We start from the raw sequence: 27,000 nt of genomic DNA, 5'->3' as shown, positions 1-27,000 counted from the left end.
GTCCAAGTCAGCGGGATAGGCAAAGGCAAGTGTGTTCGCTTTGTCCATTAACTCACGGTCAGATGTGTTTTCCGGCATGAAAAGAACAACAAACAGATCACACAGGTGCTTGTATGCATCAATTCTGTGGCTGAGACAGCTGACTAACTTATCGACACGTTGAATGTTTCTATTCGGAATTTGCTTTTCCCATCAAATGCCGCATCTTTTCCTGCGCTGTCATCCTCAAATCGTTTGCGCTTTCTGGTGCGCTGGAGGTCATATTTGTACGTCTGGCACACGCCTGGCACAGATAAGGCTTCCTTTTCAAAGTCTGTGAAAAGACCTCTCTGTGCTGATACAAAATCACGCAGAGATATAAGAAGGCGCACAGCTGTCATGAGCTCTATGTCCGCCTTTTGGAGCTGTGAACTTGTCAGTTGGAATCGAGTCAGAATGCTATTCCAGAAATTAGCCATGAATGCAGTTTCCAGTTTATTTAATGTTACAGCGAGTGTGCTGGCCTCACTTCGGGTGTCTCTTTTCTCAGTTTCATCTTCAGCTATGCTCTCTAATGCCTCCCTTATCTTAACGTAGTTTTGCCAAAGAGCTTTAGTCGAGTCAGCTCGGCAGCTCCCCCGAGTGTTTGACAGTGATTTTAATGTTAAGTCTATATGAATATCAGAGTTCTGAAGAACTCGCTCCCACCTGTGAGTGGAGGCAGCGCAGAATGTGTACAAGGATTGCAGTAAATCAAAATACTGTCCCACTTCTAGACTGCTTACCTCTATGCTGTTTACACCCACTACATTTAAAGAACGGGCAGCACAAGGCACATAGTGGATTAATGGGTTTCTTTGCTTCCAATGTGCCTGTAGTCCGTTGTACCGGCCCGACATGTTGCTGGCATTAGCGAATGATTGGCCTCTACAATTAGATAAGTCCAGCCCAAGATTCTCCACATGGCAGTCACACAATCTGCCAGACTTTGGCCTGTATGGCTCTGAACTGGCTCAGATGCCAGGAAACGCTCCACTATGTCGCCTTGCTTGCTAACAAATCTGAAGATAAATGTTAACTGATCAACATGAGAGAGGTCGGGAGTGGAATCTACAATGACAGAGAAATATTTTGCATCTCGGAGCTCTTCTGCAATTACTTGCCTGGTTTTTTCTCCCATCATGTCGATGAACTCCTCACATATTGTTGACGACAGATATGAGACGCTCCCTCTGCCCTTCTGACCATATGTTTTAATATGCTCGGCCAGAAATGGGTCAAATTGGGATATTAACTCTAATATCCCCAAATAGTTGCCGTTATGTGGCGATCCAAGGAGCTCGTCGTTCCCTCTGAATGCCAGTCCTCTTTCTCCTAAAAACTTGATCACTGCCACTACACGTCGCAGAACATCCCTCCAATATTCCCTCACATCCGAACTTTGCTTTCTCAGGGCTGAGTCGATTGTGCCAGTTCCACTCATCCTCTGCATCAGTGTCAGCGTGTTGGACGTATGGACTGGGCTCCTCTCATGTTCTGAAATGCGATGCGGATGTTTCCAGTCGCAAAAAACGTCCACAAATGCATTCTTTGTTGCCCTGAAAAGTCTGCATGCAAAGCAAAACACACGTCCAGTTGATGGTGAATACATCACCCATTCTCGTGGTGCTAGTTGTTCATTAGGTAGTCGACTGCACATCATGTCATTGGTTAATGAACGAACCCGACCACCTAGACCGCAGTCTCTTGTCGATGCAGGGTATTTTGCTCGTCTGTTGTGAAACGAAGAGGGCCCTCTTTCGATGAGAACACTCTTTACTTTGTCCCTGGATATATTTCCCCACAGCGCAGGATCAGTAGCAGTTTCACACCAGGAGTCTTCATCATCATCCCTCTGCTGTACGGCACTCTCAGGTTCGTTCCCGGCCGCTAACATCTCATCCTCCGCTGGCGATGTAAGAGGACTTAGCTCAGGCTGACCTGGCTCGGCCGCCTGGCCCCTGCTACTGCTGCCCGCCGTAGCACTGCCAGCATTGTCCGCTGCGGTGTCCGTAGGAGGCAGCGCCGCTCCACCACTACCAAACGTCTCCGGTGAGATTGGGCTAGCAGTGTTAGCATCCTGCAGGTCGTCCCGGTGAGTTGTAGTACTGGCACCGCTGCTATGAGTACCATCATCTTGCCTCACTTTTCTGGTGAAAAATGTTGAGATAGATGGAATTTGCTGCACCAAAGCGGCTCTTTGGCTTCTTTTTCTTTCCTCTCTTTTCATTTAGCTGATCCACTGAGCGCCCGCTTCTCCACTTTGAAATCGCGCTGTATGTTTGACCCCCAGCGTAGGTACTTACGTCATTGTGTCATCACACATTACTGATTTAATCTTATAATTTCTAAAACATTCCAATGATTTTATTATCATACATTTTCAAAACCACATTCATTCCAATATTTTTTTTAAATTGTACCAAAAAAAACCAACAATTCTGAAGGCCAAGGGCCCCTACTGGCTCTGGGGCCCTGGGCACACGCCCACTTTGCCCATGCGGTACTCCGTCTATGGCGCTAGGGTTAGGCTGCTGATCAGTGAATGTGTTCCCGTTATTAGTGGAACCTCGTCCCGGTGCTGTTTAACACTGTGGCCACATGAACAGACCGTTCGTGGTGAGGTTGTGCGTTTGGCGACAGGAAGAAGGATGCGTGAGTTTCGTTTCCTAAAGTTCCCGTCACGGGGCTGCTCACGCTGATTAAACATACATCTGAACACCTTTAGAAATGGTAGATGGCGAGAAACCCAGATGCAGCCCTCAAGTCTGTTTGTAGTCACTGAACCAAGTGTGGTAAAAGTAGGAGGAGTTTGTTTTGTAAAAAAAAAAAGAAAATAGACTTTAAAGTCCCAAATAATATTAAATACGTACATGAAAACACACCGCATTTATCTGGTTTCCTGTATTCTTTATATTAGAATAAATATCACAGAACAAAAAGTCATCACACTGTCAGTGTTTCCTAATATGGTGCATCCCGACTATCAGGGCAGGAATATGTCACATCTCCTCTGTGAAGCCAGTCCACCATCTTCTAAACTCAGATATCTTGATGCCATTAGAGGACAAAACCACTGAGTGAGGATATTAAAGGGAAAGTCTTAGATTACTTGCCCAAATATTCTTTATGGCTCAGACTCAGGTTGCTCTGTTCACTCACAGCTCCAAACAGGGCAGGTTACTCCTCCCAAAACACATGAAGGCCTTTACCTCATCTTCACTCCGATTTTGCACAAGGAACACATTAGTATCTTTAAACATCTTTTCCCTGCTAAGATGTGTTTCCTTACATTGACAATAGAGTAAATTGAGCTCGAGTCACGTTTTGATTAGAGTACCCCTTTTCATTCCTTAATACTGCAATATAATACTGATACCGCCAAAAGGAGAACAAAAACATGATATAAATTTGAGGTCATATCCCCCACCACATTGTTGAGTTATGTTTCATGTTTAAGAACTTTGCATTCAGAATTTAAAATAGACATGTTTGAGGAAAATGCTGGATCTGTTGCATTCATTGACGTAGAGGAGCGTCATTGGTTCCCTTTTGTCATCATTTTCTGTCGCTTTAAACTGCTCGGGTCAACTTGAGATGTTTCATTTGAATTTGAAAGAGTTTTTCATGAATCTGCTTCCCTCTCAAAGTGTACTAGATTGATGCATCTCCTCGGATCACAGGGTTAAAGTGTTTGGAATCCCCCCATCATAGTTTGACAAAGTAGGGGCCCCCAAACAGCATCTTGCATAGGGCCCCCACAAAGCTAGAAACAGCCCTGTTGGGGAGACACTCTGCTTGCCCCCTTTTGCTCCCTGAAGTGTTTATCTACCAGACATATGGGGACCAAGATTCCCTTAACCACCTTACAGGTACCATGTTCTGGCTTACCTGTCCTAGTGGGGTCCATGTCTTTCTCCTGTCAAGGTGTTTCTCAGGCAGGGTCTCTGTAAGTGTTGATCCCCAGAGAAGGCTCTTTCCCTGTTGGGGAGACACTTTGTTTGTCCCCCTTTCCCTCACCTTTTGTATCTCTCTTTCTTTCTGGGATCATGTTCTGGCTTACCTGCCCTTTTAGGGACCGCGTCCTTTTAACATCATGGGTCTTGTCAGGCAGAGTCTTTTTCAGTGTTTAACCTCAGAGAAGGCTCTCTTTTTTTCTCAGCGAGAATGTCCAATTATAAACTTTTATTTCCTTCTGTCTGTTTGTGTAAGTGTTGGTAAATGTGGTATACGGGGACCTTACAGGGGCCGTAACCTGGCAAACGGGGACCATGTTGTGCAACTCCCATGATATCTTCATCTCCCCTCATGGGACACCCTCTGCTTCCCCGCTCCCTGTCATGACCCTTATTTTCCTTGGAGACTGTAAGGACTGGTTAAGGTGGTATACAGGGACCGTTGCCTGAAACATGAGGAGCATGTTTTGTGACTCCAGTTCTCCCTCCATGTGTTTTCTCAAGTGGACTTTATCCAAGTTTTACTCCCCTGAAAATGCTCTCTTCCCTGAGAGGAGACCCTCTGCTCGTCCCCCTCTCCTGTCATGGCCCTTTTTTGACCGAATGTGTTTTTCCCAGAGAAGGAATCAGCCTTACGGGGACCATGTTCCCATTTAACTGACATTATGGGGACCATGGCCCAGTACTCCCATTCCCCTGTCATAGGTCTTCTCAGGTGAAGTTAATATAAGTGTTTATCCCCTTTGAATGCCCCTCTGCCCATCCCCCTCTCTGTGTCATCAGCCTTTGTGTGTGTGTGTGTGTGTGTGTGTGTAGCGTAAATCGGTCGATTAATTATTTAATAATTAATTAAACTCGTCATGGAATGCCTGCACTCTATATTGACGAGAAGTTAACTTTAAAGTTAATTAAAAGGCTTAACCTATCATAGGTATTTAACGGGGCACCACCCAATTTTGACAAAACAGGGAAAACATATAATTAGTTACCGAATTGTTTAATTCAGTCTCATAATCTGAAGCTTGCTACAGTTTAGAATTGAGTTTGTTTCGCGGTGTACAGAGGCTTAGTACTTCACACACACAAAGACACTTGAATCAGTACTTTATAAATGGAGAATTTATTGACTAATACTACTAAACATACATGAGATAACTAAATATGGTGATGAACGTGAAATGATTATAACAGGATGAAGATGATGAAAGATGGATTGAAACCTGCTCAAAGGAGTGAAGTGTAGCAGCTGAGATATTAGGAGGTATATCGCCCAAAACCTTATACTAACCTTCCTAACAAATCTGTGACTAAAGCATCAACCCCAATATACAGTAAAACCAAAGTTAGACCTACTCGGAGGGTGAGGAGGGTCAACCGCGTTGCTGATGAGGCGTGTGGAGAGCGTCAGGTTGGAGTGGTTCGGAGCTTCTGATGCCGGGGCTTGTACCCGGGTTCCCTCGGAGCGGCGGCGCACAGCCAGTTCGGTCTCTCTGGATAATGACGTGCCGGTCAGTCCCACGTTGCGGCCTGAGCCGGATGGAGGCTGAATGCGTCTTCTGGGTTCGGGACTGAGATTCTGTCCGAGCACCGGGGCTTGAGCACCGGGAGAACTAGAGTCTGTATTTTGAGCAGTTCGGATCTAATGCTGGAGCAATATGGACACGCGAGGTCTTCAGCACGGCAGAGTGCACGCAGGTTCTGGGCCTACTCGCGGGCAAAACTTAAAAAGGGGAAAGGGAAGAAGTTACGGAGGAAGGGGGAGGCGGAGGCGCTCGTCAGCGGCCGGGACGCAGGGTGTAGCACAAGGAGGGAAGAAACAAGAGAACGAGAGAAGTTGTCACCTCTCATTTAAAGGGTCTCCCCTCCTCGGGGGGGCGTCCGGGCAATGGCGCGAGTTTGACCACTCCTCATATCCGAGACTTTCTCTACTTATTAAACTACTTATTTTTACCCCAAAGTAGTTATCCTTATCCATCTAACCTCCCCACATGTATTTTCTCTGGATTCTCAGCTGCACATAGACTCCAAACACCACAGGATGAAAATACACAGAATGAGGTTACATGGCAGATTCCTGAGGATAAAAGTACAAGTTAATGATGAATGTCCAGATCAACACATAGCAACCTTCCACAGTCTTTATGCATTTCCGTGTGAATGTGACACCTGGATCTATATATATATATATATATATATATATATATACATATATACTTGTAGGGCATATATGTATTCACAGACACACAACTTTGCTAAATTCATTAATAGATGTCTTGACTGAATCAACATCCCTTTGTCTCAGTCTCACCCCCCCTTCCCCTGCCTGTCTGCAGGTCCGGCAGAGAGAGGGGTGTTGGGGGGGGGGGGAACAAATGGATGCTCCAAAACTCTTTCTTCTCCCCAGGGCTCTGGAGTGTGAGTTGTTTCTGTTGATCCACCGTCCCTGGATCAAAGCATGTGGTTCCTTATTTCCCCACAGCTAATCAACTAAGACAAACATTAACCGACCGTAATCCCACGGTTTATCAGATGACGTCCTTCATCTGGTGTCTGTGGAATGTTGGTCCTGCAGACGAAGAGTTATAAAGTTTCCCCTGTGGACACAATCTTTAATTTATTGGTCCCCAGAACAGAGCTAGTGGTCTAGCTCTCTTCCTGGTGGGGTCAAGTGACCAGGTCAGGCCTGGATCAGGCCTATCCTGATACCACGCTACATGTGTGTGTTTGTGTGTGTACGTTACCCATGGATCTTCTTTAAGTCTTTAACACAACAGAATGGTATCTCACATATGAGACCCTCTGCTCTCTCCCCTCTCCTGTCATTGGCCTTTTTTCCACTCCCATTTTTTGTATTTATCCACCAGCCTTACAGGGACCATGTTCCTGCTTACCTGCACTAGTGGGGACCATATCCTTTCCCATCAGGGTTCTTCTCAGGTCAAGTTTTTCCAAGTGTTTATTTCCAGTGAAGACTCTCTCCCTTTAGGGAGGACCCTCTGCTGACCCCCCCTCTTTACGACCCTACATGTTTATTTCTGTGCTGTGCACATGTTCAGTAACTCTGTTGTACTGTGTTGTCTTTTCAATGCAGGAATAAAATAGTTTCACAATATAGAAATCTAAGTGTTCTTATTTCCATTATAGTAGAAAGAGGAATGTGAAACCCTGAATAACCATCAGCAGTGATGCAGTTCGTTGTTGCAGCCACTAGGGGGCGGCAGTGTGAAGGTTTTCTTCACAGCAGCACAGAACAGACAGAAGTACAGTCTTACACACTGTACGAGCTGATCACTACAGTGAACAATAAAACGATCATTGTTATATAATATGTAAATCTTTAAAGATAGTGGAAACTATAATATGATAAACAGGAGATAGTTAACTTTACCAGTCAGTTCTAAAGATGAAGTAAAAATATAAATAAATAAAGCTGCTGACTTTTTTCTGCTCTTTATTAGGCAACTGTTAAACCTGTTGATTAATAACCATAAATAAATAGTTAATTTTCCCAAACAAGCTGCAGTTTGTTGTTTTTCTTTTGTATCACAGAAATTACAATTTATTATTCTTTAAAATTAATTGTAGAATATGTCAAGTAAAGTAACTGCAGACAAAATGAACATTAATGATCACACACTCTTTTAAAACATTTTAAACTGATTACCCGGCAACTAAGAACATGTTGAAATCTTGTTGGAAAAATCTATTCAAACTCATATTAAACTGCAAATGTTGAAAGTATTCTTTTAATATTTGAACAGCAAAAAAATATTCTGACTTGACCAAAATTTAGGCAGCACAAAATAAAATATGGGAAATATAATATGATGAAACATACTGTATTGTATTGTTTCGAATGATTTAATTTAATATCCTAATTACTTATCTTGGCCAAACAAATTTAAATGATAAATTATCAATGTAAAAAGAACAAATATATATTTATGCAGTTTCATAGACGTATATTTAAAGCAGAAGTGGGATCATAAGTTCAGAATTATTGTTTTTATAGCAGTTTACAGTGTGAAAAAAATGTGTGATCCAAAACGACAGATATTATAAAATAAAAAAAAAGTGTGAAAAAATATTTTATGTTCCATAAAATATAAATGATTAAATGAAGAAACAGACACTTTAAAAAATATATTATTTATTTAGCAGTTTTTCAGAAGGTAAGTGTCATCTCTACAAGTATGGGTCAAAAGAACAACAACAAGAAACAATAAAAAGAATAACTGTGAAATGAACAAGAAGATGAAGGTTAGACAATGAAAGTAAGCATACAAAAACATATAGTTCAACATAAAAAGTAACAATTACAATAATAATGCATGTGGGTCTAGTCATTCATATAGATATAGGCACGTATGTATGTATTATTCTTTAATCCAGTTTTAATGATTAAAACTTTACTATGAAACAAATGATGACGTTAATTCAACTTTTTGTTTAATTTTAGGATAATTATTACAAAAGGGAAAAATATATAATGTAACCTTTAAGTCTCACTTTAATTTATATTGATAATGATCTTTATTTTAGTAATAAAACAACAGTTTTTGGACGACAGTGGAGCTCTATGGCACAGAGGAAAGAGATTCATCTGGCTGTGATACACACTTAATACTGTCAGTGATTTTGATGATGCAAAATATGTATATAGACTAAATATTATCAGCATCATTCTTTAATCCTTGTTTAATGATAAAAGGGGATGTGAGGAGTATCAATAAATTAAAACCCAGGAAAAAGAAAAGAGGATCAAAGCATCAGCAAATTTAAAGGAGTTTATTTACAAACTGAAGCAAAAATAATTTATTAAACAACTGAAAACAAACTTCTATAACTAAAAACAAGAGAGAAGTTGATCCATCTTGTCAAACACAATTCAACCAAAGAAACACGAAGGCCTTGAACACACACTCCTTCCACAGACGGAGTTAAACTATTACAATCGATGTCTGACCCACACACACACACACACACACACACACACACACACCATATATATAATGTTACCTTTAAAGTCTCACTTTAATTTATATTGATGATGATCTTGTTATGTGTCAGATGTGTTGCTAGTGATAAGTTGTATTATTTAAGGACAGTTAGGACGATGTCATTCATTTTGTTTAACATTAGAGTTTATTGTAAGTCTCATTTCTTTTAGTTTCCTGTTTGCACTTTGAGTTTCTGAATCCAAAACGAAACATGAACACCAAGTGTAAACTCTGAGGTGAACCTTTGAAATCGGAGAAATATCCATAAATAAACTCCACAGACGCGGCCTCCAGGTGGGTCGTCACTGTTTGTCTTTGGGCTCAGTGGGAAAAAGGGTTCCTGAGTGTGTTCAGCAGCAGACATGAATCTGCCTCAGTGGTTATTAGGACTCATAAAAAACTGTTTGCAGCTAATCGACACTTCCTTCCTGCAGCAGACGGGCTGTGTGGGTTTCTGCTCTGCAGCTTTCTCACCGTTAGCTGAGGTTATTCACATCAACAACAGGACGACAGTTTAAACCATGGACTCTGGTTAAAGCATCATTCCAGGAACTTGAGTTTGATTTCCGAGCTCAGCACAAACTGTCTCAGCTTTTTATAATCTGTGAGAGAAACATTTCAAACTGTGAACTCAGAGCTGAGAAGCTGAAACAAAAAGACATGTTCAACCTGCAGTCTGCTCTTAATCTGTTTAGAGACCTCACACTAATTATTGTAGTGATAATTATTTTAGTTTGTTTTGTTGTATTGATTCTGTAAGTGTCAGAGTTTAATGACTGATCCCAACATAAACAAAACAACATATTAGAACATGTGGGAAAAGATCAAAGCGTGCAACATCAATAGACACAACAAGTTATTTATTTATGAATAAAATGACATCAGCATCATTCTTTGATCCATGTTAAGTGACAACAACTTTATTCTGTAACAAATGTTAAAAAATAAAATTAATTAATTTTTATCTTAGGATAACTTTCACATTATGTTTATTTCATTTTTAAAAGGTTTAAAATCTGAAATTAAGAGTAAATTATATCATAAATAACTCCATAATAATGTTTTTCTACATTGTATTACTTTATTGATTAACTTATTGTTACATTTCTTGCACCGTCATGAATATTAGTTTACGTATAATCAGCATCTATACCAAAAAATTATCACACCCATCATTTCAACAACATTCAGACTTCAGTCCGACTGATCAAGTCGCTGTGTAATTATTTTATAGCAGCTGTAGCTTCATAGCAGCTCTGCTGTTTGTTGTTGTATATAAGCAACAGTGTCATCGGCGTAGAGCTTTACTTTCACACTGACACAGTTATGAAAAGGGGGCACAGTGAACATGGTGGCACACCCAAACCAAGTCACATGTATGTAACAGCTTAATGTTCATGTTTGCGAATATTTGTCTGACTGTGTCGTTCTTTCCTAGTGGTATGCTTCTATTCTTATAAACACATATATGTACATTCATTCTTGGTGCTGAGTAAGCGTATATTGAGAGCTACAAACAACCAGAGTCAAATTACTTGTAGGTGTGAACGAACGCGGCCAATGAAGCTGATTCTGAGTTTTTTGCTGTGAAGCCAAAATGAAATGAAAGATTTGTATGAAACACAAAACTGGGATTTTTCAGTTTATTGAGAAAGTTACAGAGAATAAAAAAAGAAACTGCTGCACTCTGAATATTGTATTAAATAGAAGATGAATCATCTATTATACAAATAAGGCATTTTTTTTACACGTTTAACTGCTGATGAAGCTTTAAATGAGGTGAATTGATGAGATTTGATTGTGAGAAAGGTCGAGCAGAAAACAGTCAGTCAGCATGTGTGCTGTTGATGGACGGTCCCTTGTTTGTGAGGATCCTCAGCAGACAGAGTCCACAGCAGTACACCAGACTCTTCACTATCAGCACCGTGTACAGCAGCACAAGCAGCTTCACCTTGTATTGAAACAGGGAAAGTGCCGGAACCTCTGACACAGAAAGGAGGTAAAAAAGAAGAGTCATTCATCTGCTCACCTCTTTTCTTTGACAGCATCTCCACAGACAACAAGCCTTCCTTACCTTGTTCTCTTTGGGCCTCCACTGTGCCCCCCTCGTGCCGCACAGAGCAGAGGTATTTATATGTGTAGAAAACGTCTTGATCAATCACTCTGATGGCGGCAGTGCGTCCCGACTCTCTGAGCTCCAGCTGCTCTCCCTCAGAAGGGGGCAGCTCCTCCAGAGGACCGTCCTCCGCTCGTCTTCTCCAGGAGATCTGGACCAGAGGAGGAAACATGGCTGAGGCCACACACAGCAGGGATCTCTTCCCCTCCAGCTGGGCTGTGGGTGCTGCCGGGTACACGCTCACCACGGGCTTCACTACCTGCTCGTCTGAAGCAGCACACACACACACACACACACACACACACACACACACACACAGTACAGCACTAAGGTCAGCACATAAACTGTGTTCACCTGCATATCAAACAGTTATCTGCTGATGTCATTATACAGGTAACACATACACATGAAACACAATTGTCATTGTCATTATTACAATATGAACAGCTCGTTATATAAACTCTAACATGTACTCAACTATAAGCACTGAAAAAAACTGATTCTGAATCATTTTTAATAAAAATACAATAAATAAATTAACATGAGAAGTTCAGATTTATTAAAGACAGACAGGAACAAAATAACAATATAACACAATCAGCTAATATACCTTTATACAATATAAAATACTTTGTATTAATGTTAATGTAATTATTATAAGTTACATATTTACATTCACACTAAATACAATCAGCATTTTAACAACATTATGTATAACTTATTATAGATTTATGATCATGTAATTTACTCTCATTGTTGAAGAATCAAATCAATAAAACAATAAGTTAAAAGTGTTTTTAATCACAATTTAAAATTTAGACTCAAAACTTCAATGAAAGTTTGGATGTCAAATAATAAAAAATACAGATATTATATAAGATAAAATATTATTGATCCCAGAGCAGAAGAACCAAATATTATAATAATATATAATAAATATAATATTGTATGTACTGTTAAATAATCTAATGTGTGTAAGAACTAATATAAATTATAATTTACTATCCAACATATATTTACTGTTCTATATATTTAAGATACAGACATGTTTCTGTTTGAGCCGTTAAACATCATCCTGTTAATTAAATAATAAAATACACATTGGAATACATTAACAGTAAAAGTATAGTAATATTATATTAAATATCTTTCTGGCTAATTATATCAATAAATCTTCCACTTAAAGACGCATGCACGATCATATGAGACACAATTGTCATGAGGTTCATTTTAATGATTAAACATGATTAAATATTTAAAGTTATATGGTTTTAAAAATATAATAAACTGATAGATTTCAAAGTTTGTAATTTCATACATAATCTTGTTTTCACAAAACAAGCTGAGTTACTGAGATGATCAAACACAGTTTATTTGTAACATTATATATATTAACTTTACACACTGCCTTATACTGTTCATTGGTAAATAACTCTTATGTATTTAACTCTTTTGCATCTTTTTTTGTATTTAACTTTATTCTGCCAATTCTATTTAATTCTGGCATTCATATTTAAATCCCCGTAGATCCACTTCTCAGCATTTCATCTTTGTCTCTTATTGTTTTGTATATAGAATGCACATGTTGGACATTTTTCTGACTTCTATTCTATGCCATATATTTCCCTTTGCTGTCTCTGTGTCAGAGCGACTGTAACAAAGTGGGGATTAATAAAGTATTTCTGATTGTGATGAAACCTTTTCTTTTAAACTCAGGTTCATCCAGTGCAGAAATGTAGAATAACTTTAGATGTGAATTTAAATTTAAATCGATATTTTAAGGGATCATGAACCTTTTTAATGTTATCACAGCTGTGTGGCTGAATTGTCTGCTAAATATGAAAACAACAACAACATGTAAAGACTGAAACACAGAAAATAATAAAACAAAAAACTGAAGTTATGAATGTTTGTTCTTACCTGTTACAATCAGTTTAGTTCCAGAGCCAAAGATGCCGTAGTAGTATCCTCCTTCCCACAGTGAAACAGACTGATACAAAAACCTGTGTGCTGCTCAAAGTGTCTGCTGACATGAACGAGTCCAAATGATGAAGCAGGATCATATTTCTGCTCTGTGATGTGTTTTTATCTGATGTAAGACACTTTATTTACTGTGCAATATATATTATCTACTGTGCAACATTTTAATGTGCAATATACACACATTGTTTGACTTGATGCATGTTTATATGTTACTGTGGTGCCTGAATGTCGCTCACTTAAGGTGAAGCATTCCTTAACTTTATTGTACATTGTATAAAGACAATAAAGGTTTTCTATTGTTCTTTATTCTATTGTAAAGTTCACATCAACATGACTGTCTCTTCTGTTAGTGTCTCTTTAGACACCAGCAGTGTTGCTCTGTGGAAGCTAATGTCTGTCTGTCCACGACTTTAGTCCACATGGATCGGACCTGGACCAGAGGATGGATGGATCTGTACACATTCTTGGTCCCCTGAGGATTCATTCATTCATTCATTCATTCATTCATTGGTTCACTGTGTGGATTCTGACGTTTCCTTTAGCGCCACCAGCAGGTCAGTGTTTTCAGCTCAGAGTGAAATATCTCAGCTGTTGGATGGATGAACATTTAATGTGATCACACATTCATGTTCCCCTCAGGATGAACTGGACTCTAATTTTTCTCTTCATTCATCTTGTTTGCTCTGTTTTGTTTACCATGATATTAATTTCAATTTGTGCTGCAGCTGCAAGAATAAGTTTCAAGTTCCCTTCAGTAACAAAACATGTGAGCAACAAATGAAGTGACTGTAACACACAGATGTAATCCTAGTCGGATCTGTCGTTCACTGATGATGCAGCAGTGATATTATAAACCTGAGTTTGTGCGTTTCCACAGGCGGGGATCTGTCAGCTGCAGCTGAGTGGACTTTAGTCTGGATTATGAGTTCACTTCTTTATATCTGTCTGATATCAGAGTTTGCTCTGAGTCTGTAAAATATGACCACCTGCTGTCAGAACACTTGTTCATGTTTGTGATTGGTCATATGCTGCAGACTCCGCCCCTTTATGTGAATGAGCTCACAGAAACACTTTGGTTGACTTACTGAGCGTGCTCATCAATTAGTCTGAACCCGTCGGCCTCGCTGGTCACGTGTTGTCGAGAATGAGGATTCATTCAATCCAACCAGCTCCTCACAAGGACTTTAATGAACAGCTCATCACTAAAGGTGGATGATTGTCACATGACGAGGGGAAAGGTGTTCAAAGGGGCCGCTTGGTCTGCTGGGAAAGGTATCCCAGCATGCTTTGAGCAGCCAATCAGCTGCTTGCAATACACAATCAGTGGGAGTGAGTTTGCTTTCAGTGCACACACGGCCTCACCGAGCTGATAACCAGCGTGGCGACCTCCTTTGTAAGGGTTACTGACTCGTGATAAACAAAAGGGTTTGGGTATGTTGAACTTGTTCTGTAGTTCAGGCCTCAGGGCACCTGGTGGGCGGAGTCAGGTCATGAGGAGATCAGGCTCACCTTGCTGCTCACCATTGTTACGTGCCGGCCGCTCTATTGCTCTCTCTCTCTTCCTCTCTGGTTTTCCCTCTACCTGTCAGGTAACAGCAGAACACCTGATCACCAGCCATAGGACCGCCTCCTCATCAGAGGCGGTGGGGGAGTAAGAGGAGGCCAGTGGAGAAGGAGGAAAGAGAGAAGCTGAATCACACGTCCAGGCGCAGCTCTGGGGGAAATCTTTCTTTTTCCTCACTTCCTGTTTTTGTCTCTCTTTCCCATGCTCGGGTTAGCGTGCTGGGTTTTGTTATTTGGAATCTGATATCAGATGATCATATTGATTTACTCTCTTTAACTGAGACTTGGCTGTGTCAGGAAGAATATGTCAGCTGAAATGAATCCACTCCTCCCAGTCATCTTAATACTCATATTCCTCGAGACACTGGTCGAGGTGGTGGAGTGGCAGCTATCTTCAGTTCTAGTCTTCTAATCAACCCTCGACCCAAACTTAGTTTCAGCTCTTTTGAAAGCCTTGTTCTGAGTTTTTCACACCCAGCCTGTAAAACTTTACAGCCTGTTTTATTTGTGATAGTATACCGCCCTCCTGGCGCATACTCTGCTTTTCTAACTGAATTCTCAGAGTTTTTATCAGATTTAGTCCTGAGTTCAGATCAAATAATTATTGTAGGGGACTTCAATATTCATGTAGATGTTGATAATGATAGTCTTAGCATGGCATTTATGTGCCTTTTGGACTCTATTGGTTTCACTCAAAGTGTAAACCAGCCTACTCACCGCTTTAACCACACCCTCCACCTTGTTCTAGCTTATGGCCTTGAAACAGAAAACTTAATTGTCTTCCCACAAAATCCTCTTTTATCAGATCACTATTTAGTAACATTCGATGTCCTATTAACCGACTACTCTCCAGTTAACAAACATGTCCTCACAAGATGTTTGTCTGACAGGACTGTAGCTAAATTTAAGGAAACAATTCCAGCTGCTTTTAATTCTTTACCACATCTGTTTACTACAGAAAGCTCTGATGCTAATGTTAGTCCCTCTCAGCTTGATCAGTTTGTTGATTGTCCTGCAGGTTTGCTGAGAAGTACTCTAGACTCGATTGCCCCCTTAAAAAAGAAGATTATTAAACGACAGAGGCTAGCTCCATGGTATGACTCAGAAACTCGTAACTTGAAGCAAATGTCGCGTAAATCTGAAAGAATGTGGCGATCCGCCAAAACAGAAGAGTCTCGTTTACTCTGGCAAAATAGTCTTAATAAATACAGGAAGGCCCTACGGCATGCTCGAGGTGTCTACTACTCCTCCCTCACAGAAGAACATAAAAACAATCCCAGGTACCTTTTCAGCACTGTAGCCAGGCTGACAGAGAGTCACAGCTCCACTGAGCCAAGTATTCCTATAGGCCTCAGCAGTGATGATTTCATGAGCTTCTTTAATGACAAAATCCTAAAGATTACAGACAAAATGTGTAACCTCCTGCCGTTAACTGGTGCAGATGTATCTTTGGAAACTGCTCAAAAACCTGATGTTTACACTGTTTTTCTCCAATTGACCTTCCTGAGCTAAATTCTCTGATCTCTTCGTCTAAACCATCAACCTGTCTTTTAGACCCGATTCCAACCAAGCTGCTTCAGGAAGTCTTTCCCTCAATTAGCACTTCTTTACTAGATATGATCAATGTGTCTTTATCGACGGGCTATGTACCCCAGTCTTTTAAACTAGCTGTAATTAAGCCACTTCTTAAAAAGCCTACCCTAGATTCAGGCACCTTAGCTAACTATAGACCTATATCTAACCTTCCTTTTATCTCAAAGATCCTTGAGAAAGCAGTCGCTAATCAATTATGTGACTTTCTTCATAACAACAGTTTATTTGAGGACTTTCAGTCAGGATTTAGAGTCCACCACAGCACTGAGACAGCACTGAGAGTTTCAAATGATCTACTTCCTGCTTCAGACAGAGGACTTCTCTCTGTACTCGTCCTGTTAGATCTTAGTGCCGCTTTCGACACGATAGACCATCACATCCTGTTACAGAGACTACAACATTTAATTGGCATTACAGGATCTGCACTAAGTTGGTTTAAATCTTATACATCAGATCGATCTCAGTTTGTTAATGTTCATGATGTGTCCTCTATGCACACTAAAGTTAGTCATGGAGTTCCACAAGGTTCTGTGCTCGGACCGATTCTTTTTACCTTATATATGCTTCCTCTGGGTAATATCATGAGGAAACACTCCATTAATTTTCATTGTTACACAGATGATACTCAATTATACTTATCTATGAAGCCAGACGAAACCAATCAGCTATCTGAACTAGAAGCATGCCTTAAGGACATAAAGATCTGGATGACTAGAAACTTTCTGCTACTTAATTCAGACAAAACTGAAGTTATTGTGCTCGGCCCAAAACACCTTAGAGACTCTTTCTCTAATGATATAGCTGCCCTAGATGGCATCAGCCTGGCATCCAGCACTACTGTTAGGAATCTGGGAGTTCTGTTTGATCAGGATATGTCCTTCATCTCCCACATAAAACAAATGTCAAGGACAGCCTTCTTTCATCTTCGCAACAAACATCAGACACATCCTGTCTCAACACGATGCAGAAAAACTCGTCCATGCATTCGTTACTTCCAGGTTGGATTATTGTAACTCGTTACTATCAGGCTGCCCTAATAAGTCACTAAAAACTCTGCAGCTGGTACAAAATGCTGCAGCACGTGTGCTGACAAGAACTAGGAAGAGAGATCACATCTCTCCTGTATTAGCCTCTCTGCACTGGCTTCCTGTAAAATCTAGAATAGAATTTAAAATCCTTCTTCTTACTTACAAAGCTCTTACTGGTCAGGCACCATCATATCTTAAAGAGCTCATAGTGCCATATTACCCCTCTAGAACATTGCGCTCCCAGGATGCAGGCCTGCTTGTGGTACCTAAAGTCTCTAAGAGTAGTGTTTGAGGTAGAGCCTTCAATTACCAGGCCCCCCTCCTCTGGAACAATCTACCAGTCAGGGTCCGGGAGGCAGACACCCTCTCTTCTTTTAAGAGTAGACTTAAAACTTTCCTCTTTGATAAAGCTTATAGTTAGGCCTGGCTCAGGCTGGGACTAGCCCAGAGTTACGCTGCTATAGGTTTAGACTGCCGGGGGGATCTGGCACACCAAGCTTCTCTCTCCCTCTCTCTCTCTGTCTCTGTCTCTCTCTCTCTCCCTCTCTCTCTCTCCCTCTCTCTCTCTCTGTCTCTCTCTCTCTCTGACTCTCTCTCTCTCTGTGTTTCTCTCTCTCTCTCTCTGTCTCTCTCTCTCTCCCTCTCTCTCTCTCCCTCTCTCTCTCTCCCTCTCTCTCTCTCTGTCTCTCTCTCTCTCTGACTCTCTCTCTCTCTGTGTTTCTCTCTCTCTCTCTCTGTCTCTGTCTCTCTCTCTCTCTCTCTCTCTCTCTCTCTCTCTCTCTCTCTCTGTCATATTAATGCAGCTCATTAACTCTGTATCTTCTGGTCCCATTAACATTACTAACCACATATCTTCCCGGGAGTTCTCATGCTCCCTTGTCTTGAAGGTTCCTGAGGATCGTTGCTGCAGACCACCTGCTGCTGTGGACCTGCTCGACTGCAACAACTACTAACATCAGCCTTCCCCATAGTATTATTATTGTTGCTGCTAATGCTAATAGTAGACCTGTTGACTTCAACTGTTACAATTACGATTACCTCAGCCTTTATCATTACTCTGCTTCTCTCGCTAATTTATTTATTTATTTGCTAATCTTCACCCTAGTCTACCACTATTATTGGCATTGTAACCATAAGTATGTGTCTGTTGTTGTTCATGTAACAAGGACATATGTTGTTGTGGTAACAAGAACATATGTTGTTGTTGCTCTCTTTGCCTGTCTCTATCCTGCATCTCCTTCTATCCCATGTTCGGCCCATCCAGTCTCTTCAGATGTTCAACATGAGTCTGGTTCTGCTCGAGGTTTCTGCCTGTTTCAGGAAGTTTTTCTGCCAATGTGCCGAATTGCTAAGTGCTACTCATGGTGATTCATGTTGGGCCTCTCTTTAAATAACTTAACAAATAGTCGGTCTAGACCTGCTCTGTCTGTAAAGTGTCTCGAGATAACCCTAGTTATGATTTGGCGCTATACAAATAAAATTTGATTGATTGATTGATTGATTATTTAAGTTTGGGTTGGAGCTCCCCGGTAGTTTAGTTTTTGAATTCTTATTTTGTTAGGTAGAGTTTCTTTGAGGGAGTGAAGGGGGATGGTCTGAGTGTGACGGCCAGCTGCATGGCTGGCTCAGTCCGTCCCCATCTTTTGTTCTTTGTGGCCGGGAGCTCGACCCTTTTTGTTTGTCACTCTAATGTTTTTCTACTTACAGGCATTTTGTTGCAATAAAATATGATTGTTTGACTTTGAGCTTTGGTCATGGTGTCCTTTATGTGTTCGGTCTCTAGAGCCGTTTTGTGTGTGTTACAGAGGCCGTAACATATTTGGGGGCTCGTCCACACCTTTTTTTCCACATTGCGTGGTTTTGTTTGTCGGCTCATGTAGACGCCGCATGCGCCGTCTCAGACAGAGACCTTGCTTTGCGACCCCGGTACGTTGTGTTCACCTGCTGGAAACAAAGTCTGTAAGAAATGTTCCGATTTAAAGAGTTGGAAATTGAAATGCAGCGCTTAGACATGAAAGAAAAAGAACTGAGCAATGAATTGGAAGTACTAAAAATGCAAGAGGAAACCAAGAGACAGCTTGAGCTCCAACAGTCTTCCTCACCGGCTGCGTCTCATTCTCAGTACGAGGAATTTGATATAAATAAATGTATCCGAGTAATTCCTCCATTTAATGGGAAAGATGTGGATCAATGTTTTACTCTGTTTGAACGTGTGGCGAAGACTTTGAAATGGCCTACAAATGTCTGGCCTCTGCTTCTTGAGCGTGTGCTTACTGGTAAAGCGCAGGATGCGTACGCGTCCTTACCGGCTGAAGTGAGTCTGGATTATGATTTGAGTTTGCGGATGAGTACGTCCTCACACACAGGGATACATTTGAAAGGTCCCATTTATCCACAGAGCGTAGTTTTCCTGTAGCCAAGTCCTTTGTCGTCAGCGAAGTGGAGCTCTGACGTGGAGGTGAAGTCTAGTGTTAAGGAAGGGGCTACGGATAAGCCAGTTTGTTTGTCTTGTAAGCAGCGTGGCCACACCTTCAACAACTGTTTTGTGTTGAATAAAAAGAACAAGTCCCCTGTTGTGGTTCTTTATATTGTCTGACTGTATGTCAGACTCAGACCGGGCCGTGGGTCTCTATAACTATATTAATAATACACACGGAGGCGAGGTAACTTCACGTGCTTTCTTTAGTGGCAGCTCAGCAACAAACAACCAAACATGAGCAATCAATCACAGCACCTGGAGTGCCGCAGGCTAATATAGTCGAGCATCGAACGCTCGATCAGATACACCACATCCCCCAAAGCAGTTAACCTGTTAGAAACAGAAACGTTCTTGTGAAAATGTCTCTGCTGTCGCGGCTCCGCTCAGCGATTTGTTGAGCCCCAAAGGCGTTTTTGCTGCTCTCAGAGTTGCCAGTATGTTATAATTAGGGCTGGGCAACGATTAAAAGTTTTAATCGCGATTAATCGCATTGTTATACGCAAAATCCAATAATGAATTCAAAAATAGTGTATAGCACAATTTTTATTTTAAATGTATTGCCATATGAACTAAAGTGCTATAACATTTGTTGTGCAAACACTTTTAACATAAACATTTTGTTTATACAGTAGCAGTTAAATAAAATATTTAGTGAAAATCTAAACTTAAACAAAAAAAACAAACTGCCCACAAAATCTTGAGCCACAATCAGAACATTAAAACAGGCAATTTCTGAGGTAACAGCAGAAACATTTTTCTGTTTTCAGGGAGCAGCATAACCACTCTATGTTCAGTACCAAATGTCCCCGTTAAAGTGAGGTGAAGCACAAAAAAAGTTCACGGCTGGCATTTACTGTGCAGGGGACTCGTCTGTAAAGTCCATGTTAATACTGCATTTCCTTTGCAGAATCTCAGTCAAAAAAAGAACAGAAAACACTTCAGTGCAGTTTGTCAGTTCCTAGAACTTGACTTTTTTTTTACTCCTCTGCACCAAGCCAGTTACTAAGACACACAAGATTATTCACATTTTCAGATGACAAAGAAGCTCTCTTCTTCTGGACAATATGACCAGCAAGAGAAAACAACCTTTCACAGGGAACGGATGTTGCAGGTGTGGCCAAGTACTTCTGTGCATAAGAGGCCAGCCTGCTGTGTGAGCCTGCATGTTTGGACCACCACTCTAATGGACAGGACTCTGAACTGATGGTGGGCTCTGCTCTGTATCGACGCACAACGTTCTCTCTGAGTCTTCTTCTTGTTCAGAATCAGACTCAGATGAAGCTGCCAATAGGGTTAACTTTTTCTTTGGTGGCTCTGATGCTTTTTCTTCGGAAGGTTTCTCTGCAACAACCATCTGTTCCTTGACCAAGTTGGTGACTGAGGCCCACACCTCTTTCCTCTCAGCTCTGGGGATACACTTGAGGTCCTTGAATCTAGGGTCCAATGCAGTAGCAATCTTCAGATATGCAATGTTAGAATTTCCCATGCGTGTCTCCAGGTCTTTTCTGAATGTAGACTTGAACTTGGCCACATAGGCAGGGTCATCATCTGAGCTCTCCATCACCCGGGAGAGATGGCAAAAAGCAGGCAGAGCCACAGAGCATGAGACATACTTTTGTCCTCCCAAAAGTTCAGTCAAATACCTGCAACAGAAAATCAATTCCACTTCAGTCCAAATAAATTCCATTCACTGTTACACAAAAAATATCCTCTACATATTCATGCTGCATTTACATATTGACACACACACACACATATAAACACACTACTTCTCTCTAACATGCACTCAGACAGGATAGTGAGAAATATGATATATAACATACCTGCAAGGCTCCAGTAGCATTTCCAACCTCTGCAGTTTGTCCATTTCAGCTGTAGCTGGCATGGCAATCTTGGTGTGTGTGGTGAGGACATCCCTCGGTGGCTGTTCGTTTCGGCGGATGCTTTTTATCATGTCCAGAGATGAATTCCATCTGGTCGGAACATCTTGCATAAGCGACTCCTTCTTTTGTCCATGTTCAACTTGTTGTTGCTCTAATTCTGCAGCATTAGCTGGACTGTGTTTAAAGTGCCCCACAACTTTTCTGTCGGCATTATTTAATTTATGAGTTAACGCAATAATAACGCATTAACTTGCCCAGCCTTAGTTATAATGTAACCAAAAAGTTGGACCCACGTACACACAGCAAACACACTGGAAATGCAGGCGGACAAAAGGTCATTTATTCCAAACTGAAAGGCTGAAGTTGAGCAGGGCAAGGCGGACCAGAGTGGCTTGAGGACAGGAGCTGGGCGTGGAGACGGTGGAGACGGCAGGAGAAGGTGGATCTAAGCACAAAAAAACACAGAGTCAGTACGACAAACAAACGGTCAAAAAGCTTTCAAAGAGCAGCCTGGTCGAAGAGCACATGTGGTGAACGGACGAACTGGGAGGAATGACTGTCTCAACCGGGCTTTTATACAGAGCAGAGTGTAGGTGGCTTGATGAGCTGATGAGCGGCAGGTGTGCAGGCTTGTTCTGAGAAGTCAGCAAGGCCACGCCCAGCTCCTACTGACACACAAAGAGAGAACATACAGGCACACAAGGGAGGGGAAACACAGGGAAACACGGGGCAGACAGACGAGGACCCTGACACAGTATGCGTTTGACTGTATTAAAGCTTTGATGACTAATGCCCCTGTACTTGCTGCGCCTGTTTTCGACCGTCAGTTTAATCTCTCTGTTGATGCCAGTGACGTGGGAGCGGGTGCTGTCCTCCTCCGAGAAGGAGACGATGGGGTGGAACACCCGGTCTCGTATTCCTCCAAGAAATTCACTCGGCATCAACAGAAGTATTCTACCATCGCAAAGGAGGCTCTCGCCCTCGTTCTCGCACTCAAACATTTTGAAGTTTATGTCGGCTCTGCAAATACACCGACTGTCGTGTACACTGATCACAATCCTTGGTTTCTCTTCTAACAGGCCTTCCTCCTCTGACCTTTACGATATTGATGATATTGATGATATTGATGATGCTGATCAGGATATTCATGATGATATTGACCTCGTTGATGATGATGCTTCCTTACGTCCTGTGCACTTCCTGTCAGCACCAGTGTCCGGTCACACTTGAGGGGTCGTACGACATAATAACGTGGTAATAATGTCTGTAACCTGAGTTATTGATTTGTTTTTTACTTACATAATGACTTTACGTTTTATTTCAAAGAAAATGAAGAAGGATCTGCAGTGAGGAGCCTTGTGAGTGACTTTATCCACCAATCAGCTGCCCTGGAAACACGTCACAATAAAACATTAGTGGTGCTGATAAGAGATCATGTCTCTCCACATTTCACCTTCAGTTCGGCCGAGAACCGCGAGCAGCTCGCTGTAAAAACAGGCGAGCCTCCTATCTTCTAGATTTGCTGCGTGATAAACGACTCCCAGCCCGACGTCCTCCTCCGTGCGCTGCATTGTTTACAGTCCAGTCAGCAGCTCGAGAAGCGACCGTGTGTTCAGATCAAAGGTAAATTCTCCCTCCAGATGTGTCTGCTAAATAAACGCTGTCATCTCTCGGTTCGTCCCATCCCCCGGAGGAGCGCCCGTTCAGCTGTCTGTGCTGAGTCTCAGTCTCGCTGTAAACAGGAAGTTACACAGAGGCTGCACTCTGGCTTACTTCAGAGGCGGAGCCATCGTTTATGATGCATTTGAGGAAGTCGGGAAATCTAAACGCTGATCAGCTTTTAAGACACAGCATCAAGCAGATTTGTCTCTAGTTGAATGTTAGCTGTAGCACAGATTGTTAGCTGTTAGCCTGCAGCTGTCTGTTTATAGAGATCAATAAGAAGCTGAATGGTTGTCAGATGAAGCTGACGGGAGTCATGATGTCATCACGGTGGATTACGTTCGCCTGTTTTTTTTACTTGATGTATTCTCAGTTAACTCTGATGTGTTTTCATGTTTTTTCTAACCCAGTCTATGTGTCTGTTTTCTAAAGGTTTTTTTCTCTTACTTGGCTGCAAAACAAATTTTCCCCTCGGGGACAATAAAGTTGAAGTTTCCTGCATTCACTGAAGCCTGCTGACACGTGATTGGTCAAAACTACTCCGACTACAGGCCAGAACACTTCCTGTACTAAAATCCGGTGGTGCGCCTGATTCTACATTTTGATGTAGCGTTTGATTTGTACACGAGACGAGTAGAGAGCATGTTGTGTTTTGTATGAGCAGGCCTTGAGCTGAGCTGTGACATCATTAAGTTTCCATCAGCGTTGTGACTTTGATCCAGCCGCACATCTATTTGATCTTTTGACCTGGATGATGTTTGTATGAGTTTCTGACCTTTATTGTTTCTCTGTATCTTGATCATTTTGTTCTCTGTGTGGAGCAACAATAAAGCTGCTGACACAAATACACATGAATATTATATTACAGTGAAGAAGTGCTGACAGCAGGAGAGACATGAATCCATCAGTTCAGTGTGTCTGTGACTCTGGCTGAGTGAAACATGTGAACCTGGGCTGTGGTTTACTGCTCTCTTCCTGTTACTAACTCATCTGTTGGTTTTTGTTCAGGCTGCTCGCATCTTTTCTCACTGTGGGGATCATATTTATAACAGGAGCAGTAGTATGAGGCTGAATGAGAGAGTGTAACGTTCTGGAGCTGCAACTCACAGACGTTCTGTTTATTCACAGCTGAGAAATCATCTTCCTGAGGATGATTGAAGACTTTACGTATTTCATCATCACTCCTGTCTATCATAAGAATCACTCTGAATGTTTCTGTGTCTTTCTTCTGGAGCCAGAGTACCCAGTTACCATCACACTGGTCGATGCCTCCACAGCTGAAGGAAACATTTTCACCCTCTCTCCTGGTCAGTGTTAAATCCTCCTGAATCAGCTCTGCTGCCGTGGCAAGCAGCGCTGTGGAGAAAGAGACAGACAGGTGAAGGTTGGCGTTTGATACAGGTAGAGTCTGTGGGCTCCTGATTGGCTGGAAACACTCACCTGAACACAGACAGCACAGGGCAGCAGCTGGGAGGAGACGCATCTTGTGCAGCGGTGTTTCCTCTGGGGAACCTGAGGAGAAGTGGCGCTCTGATGCTGCTGAGGCCGAACGAGGACGAGCTGTGAGATCAGACGAGGGTCACGTGGTTTCTAACAGGACCTCAGAACTCCCATCAGCCCCTGCGGCGGACAGATAAGGCCGCTGCTGCTGACTGACGGCTCGGCTGAAGCTGTCGTGGGGTACACAGCACACAGTCAGCACAAAGATAATAACATTCATCATAATAACTTTCTTTGTTTAGTATTGCTGCTTTCCATAAAACAACAGTTCAGCCCCTATTGAAGGGTGTAAAATCACTACAGCTTCATTAGAATAAAGAGAAATAACACACTGGGCTCAATTTAAACACAATGATGGATTCAAGGCGAGAACATGCTGTATAGTTGTTCATGTTTACTATAGAAAGAATGAAAAGCTTCTATTTTGTTGTGCAGTTTGTCAGACTGAGACCTTCATTCTCCCAAACTCTGCTCTTCAAACGTCTCATGCTGAAGAAGAAGACGAGGGTTAGTGTCAGATGGGATCATTTATTACTGCCTCTATATATCTTTGTTGTATTATCAGTATTTGAATGTTTTCTCTGACTGATTCGGATGAAGAAGAACATGTTGCATTAAACATGTCTGATGTTACATGTGTGTTTGTGTGTCAGCTCGCTGTCACATCATCAGGTAAGCTCTCCCGTCATGGCTGAGTGATAGATTTGAATTTGCAGCTGGAGCTGACAGAAAGCATCAAGGAGAAAGACCACCACCATGTGGTTAGTGAGAGGAACTGCAGAGACACACAGAAGATGCTGATGATGGTCGTGATGATGCTCATATATGTTGTTTTTCTGGAACAACAAACACACTGACATCTATTAATGTTTGTTATCTGTAATCAGCCATTGTTTGTCATTAAATTTCACCTCAACATCACTTGGCAGACCCATGCACGCAGCTGTCGCTAGCTACCAACTTTGTCTGCATATTCACACACCAGACTCCATTCAAAAATCTGTCATTTTAAGACCATGTGGATTATTGGTTAGAATCTTCCCATGCAGAAGGATCTAAAACTCATTTTTAACCATCAATAGACAAAGAGTCTTAGTTTGGCTGAAGATCCAAAAGTCTGTTAGTATTTAGTGTTAAGCTTGTTGAGGTTTGCTAATAACGTTCGATACATGTTCACAGACCAGACTCCATTCAAAAACCAGTCATTTTAAGACCATGTGGCTTAAAATCTTTCCATGCATGAAGAGCTGAAACACATTTTTGAACCATCTAAAGACACTTCATCTGGCTGTGGATTAAAAAAGTATTCAGGGTTAATCTGTTTGATGAATCCTTTTATTTCTGTGAAGGTTCTCAGTCATCAGCGAAACGACACATTACCCTATTTAAAGAAAGTTATATCGTAATAACATATAACTGTGCTTCATTCTTCTCCAATACATTGTAGGGTTTGTTCACAAAGCTCAGAGGGAGACACTCTGCTTGTCCCCCTTTCCTCCTGTAAGTGTTCACCTACCAGGCTAACCACACTTACCACCTGACCATGGGACCATGTTGCTGTTCACAGGCCCTAGTGGGGACCTTTCTTCTCAGGCACGGTCTTTCTAAACGTTTATCCCAAACGAAGGCCCTCTACTTTCCCCCTTCTCCCATCATGAGTTGTTTTCCTTCTGATTCTGTGAAAGTACTGGTAAAGGTGGTATACAGGGACCTCACGGGGGACCGTTACCTGGCTAATGATGATCAGTTCTGCTAGGACAGACAGCTGCATGTCAGGTCAGTGAGGATGAGTCAGACGCGCAGTTACGCGCTAGGCATAGACGGATTATCATGACCACGGGCCCTGGACACAAACTCGCCACGGGCCCCCGCCTACACACGCAAAGCGCGCAAAGGCGGTCTTCCCATTACGCACATAACAACACCGGGCGACACACAACCTCACAACATTACTGTCCTTTTAGGTCTGTTTTGTTTGGCACCTGCCATGTACAGGACAATATACATATTATGGGAGAGACAGCAAGCTCAAATAGCCAGCCCTTGCAGTATTATGGAGTAAAACACACCTTAATTAAAATATAACCACCTAAAACAAGTCGTGAAAGTAATAAAGGCAACATGAATGAACATCAGTAAAGAGCCACAGATACGACCACACAAAACCACAGTGAAACTACTCACCTAAACCATCGGCATTTTCCTGGCCTTCTTCCAGG

At 41.8% G+C, this 27,000-nt stretch overlaps 1 pseudogene; it reads right to left on the bottom strand.

Moving 5' to 3' along the window:
- Positions 1-10,062: 10,062 nt before the first annotated feature.
- On the bottom strand, positions 10,063-24,787 carry LOC138611858 (immunoglobulin lambda-1 light chain-like; annotated as a pseudogene).
- Positions 24,788-27,000: the final 2,213 nt, after the last annotated feature.

Source organism: Semicossyphus pulcher, unplaced genomic scaffold (genome assembly GCF_022749685.1).
Source record: "Semicossyphus pulcher isolate SPU_LCO1_2020_fin unplaced genomic scaffold, fSemPul1.0.p SCAF_7, whole genome shotgun sequence".
Taxonomy (NCBI): domain Eukaryota; kingdom Metazoa; phylum Chordata; class Actinopteri; order Labriformes; family Labridae; genus Semicossyphus; species Semicossyphus pulcher.
Note: the sequence above shows the minus strand (reverse complement) of the source record. Positions and strands in the feature narration are given on the sequence as shown.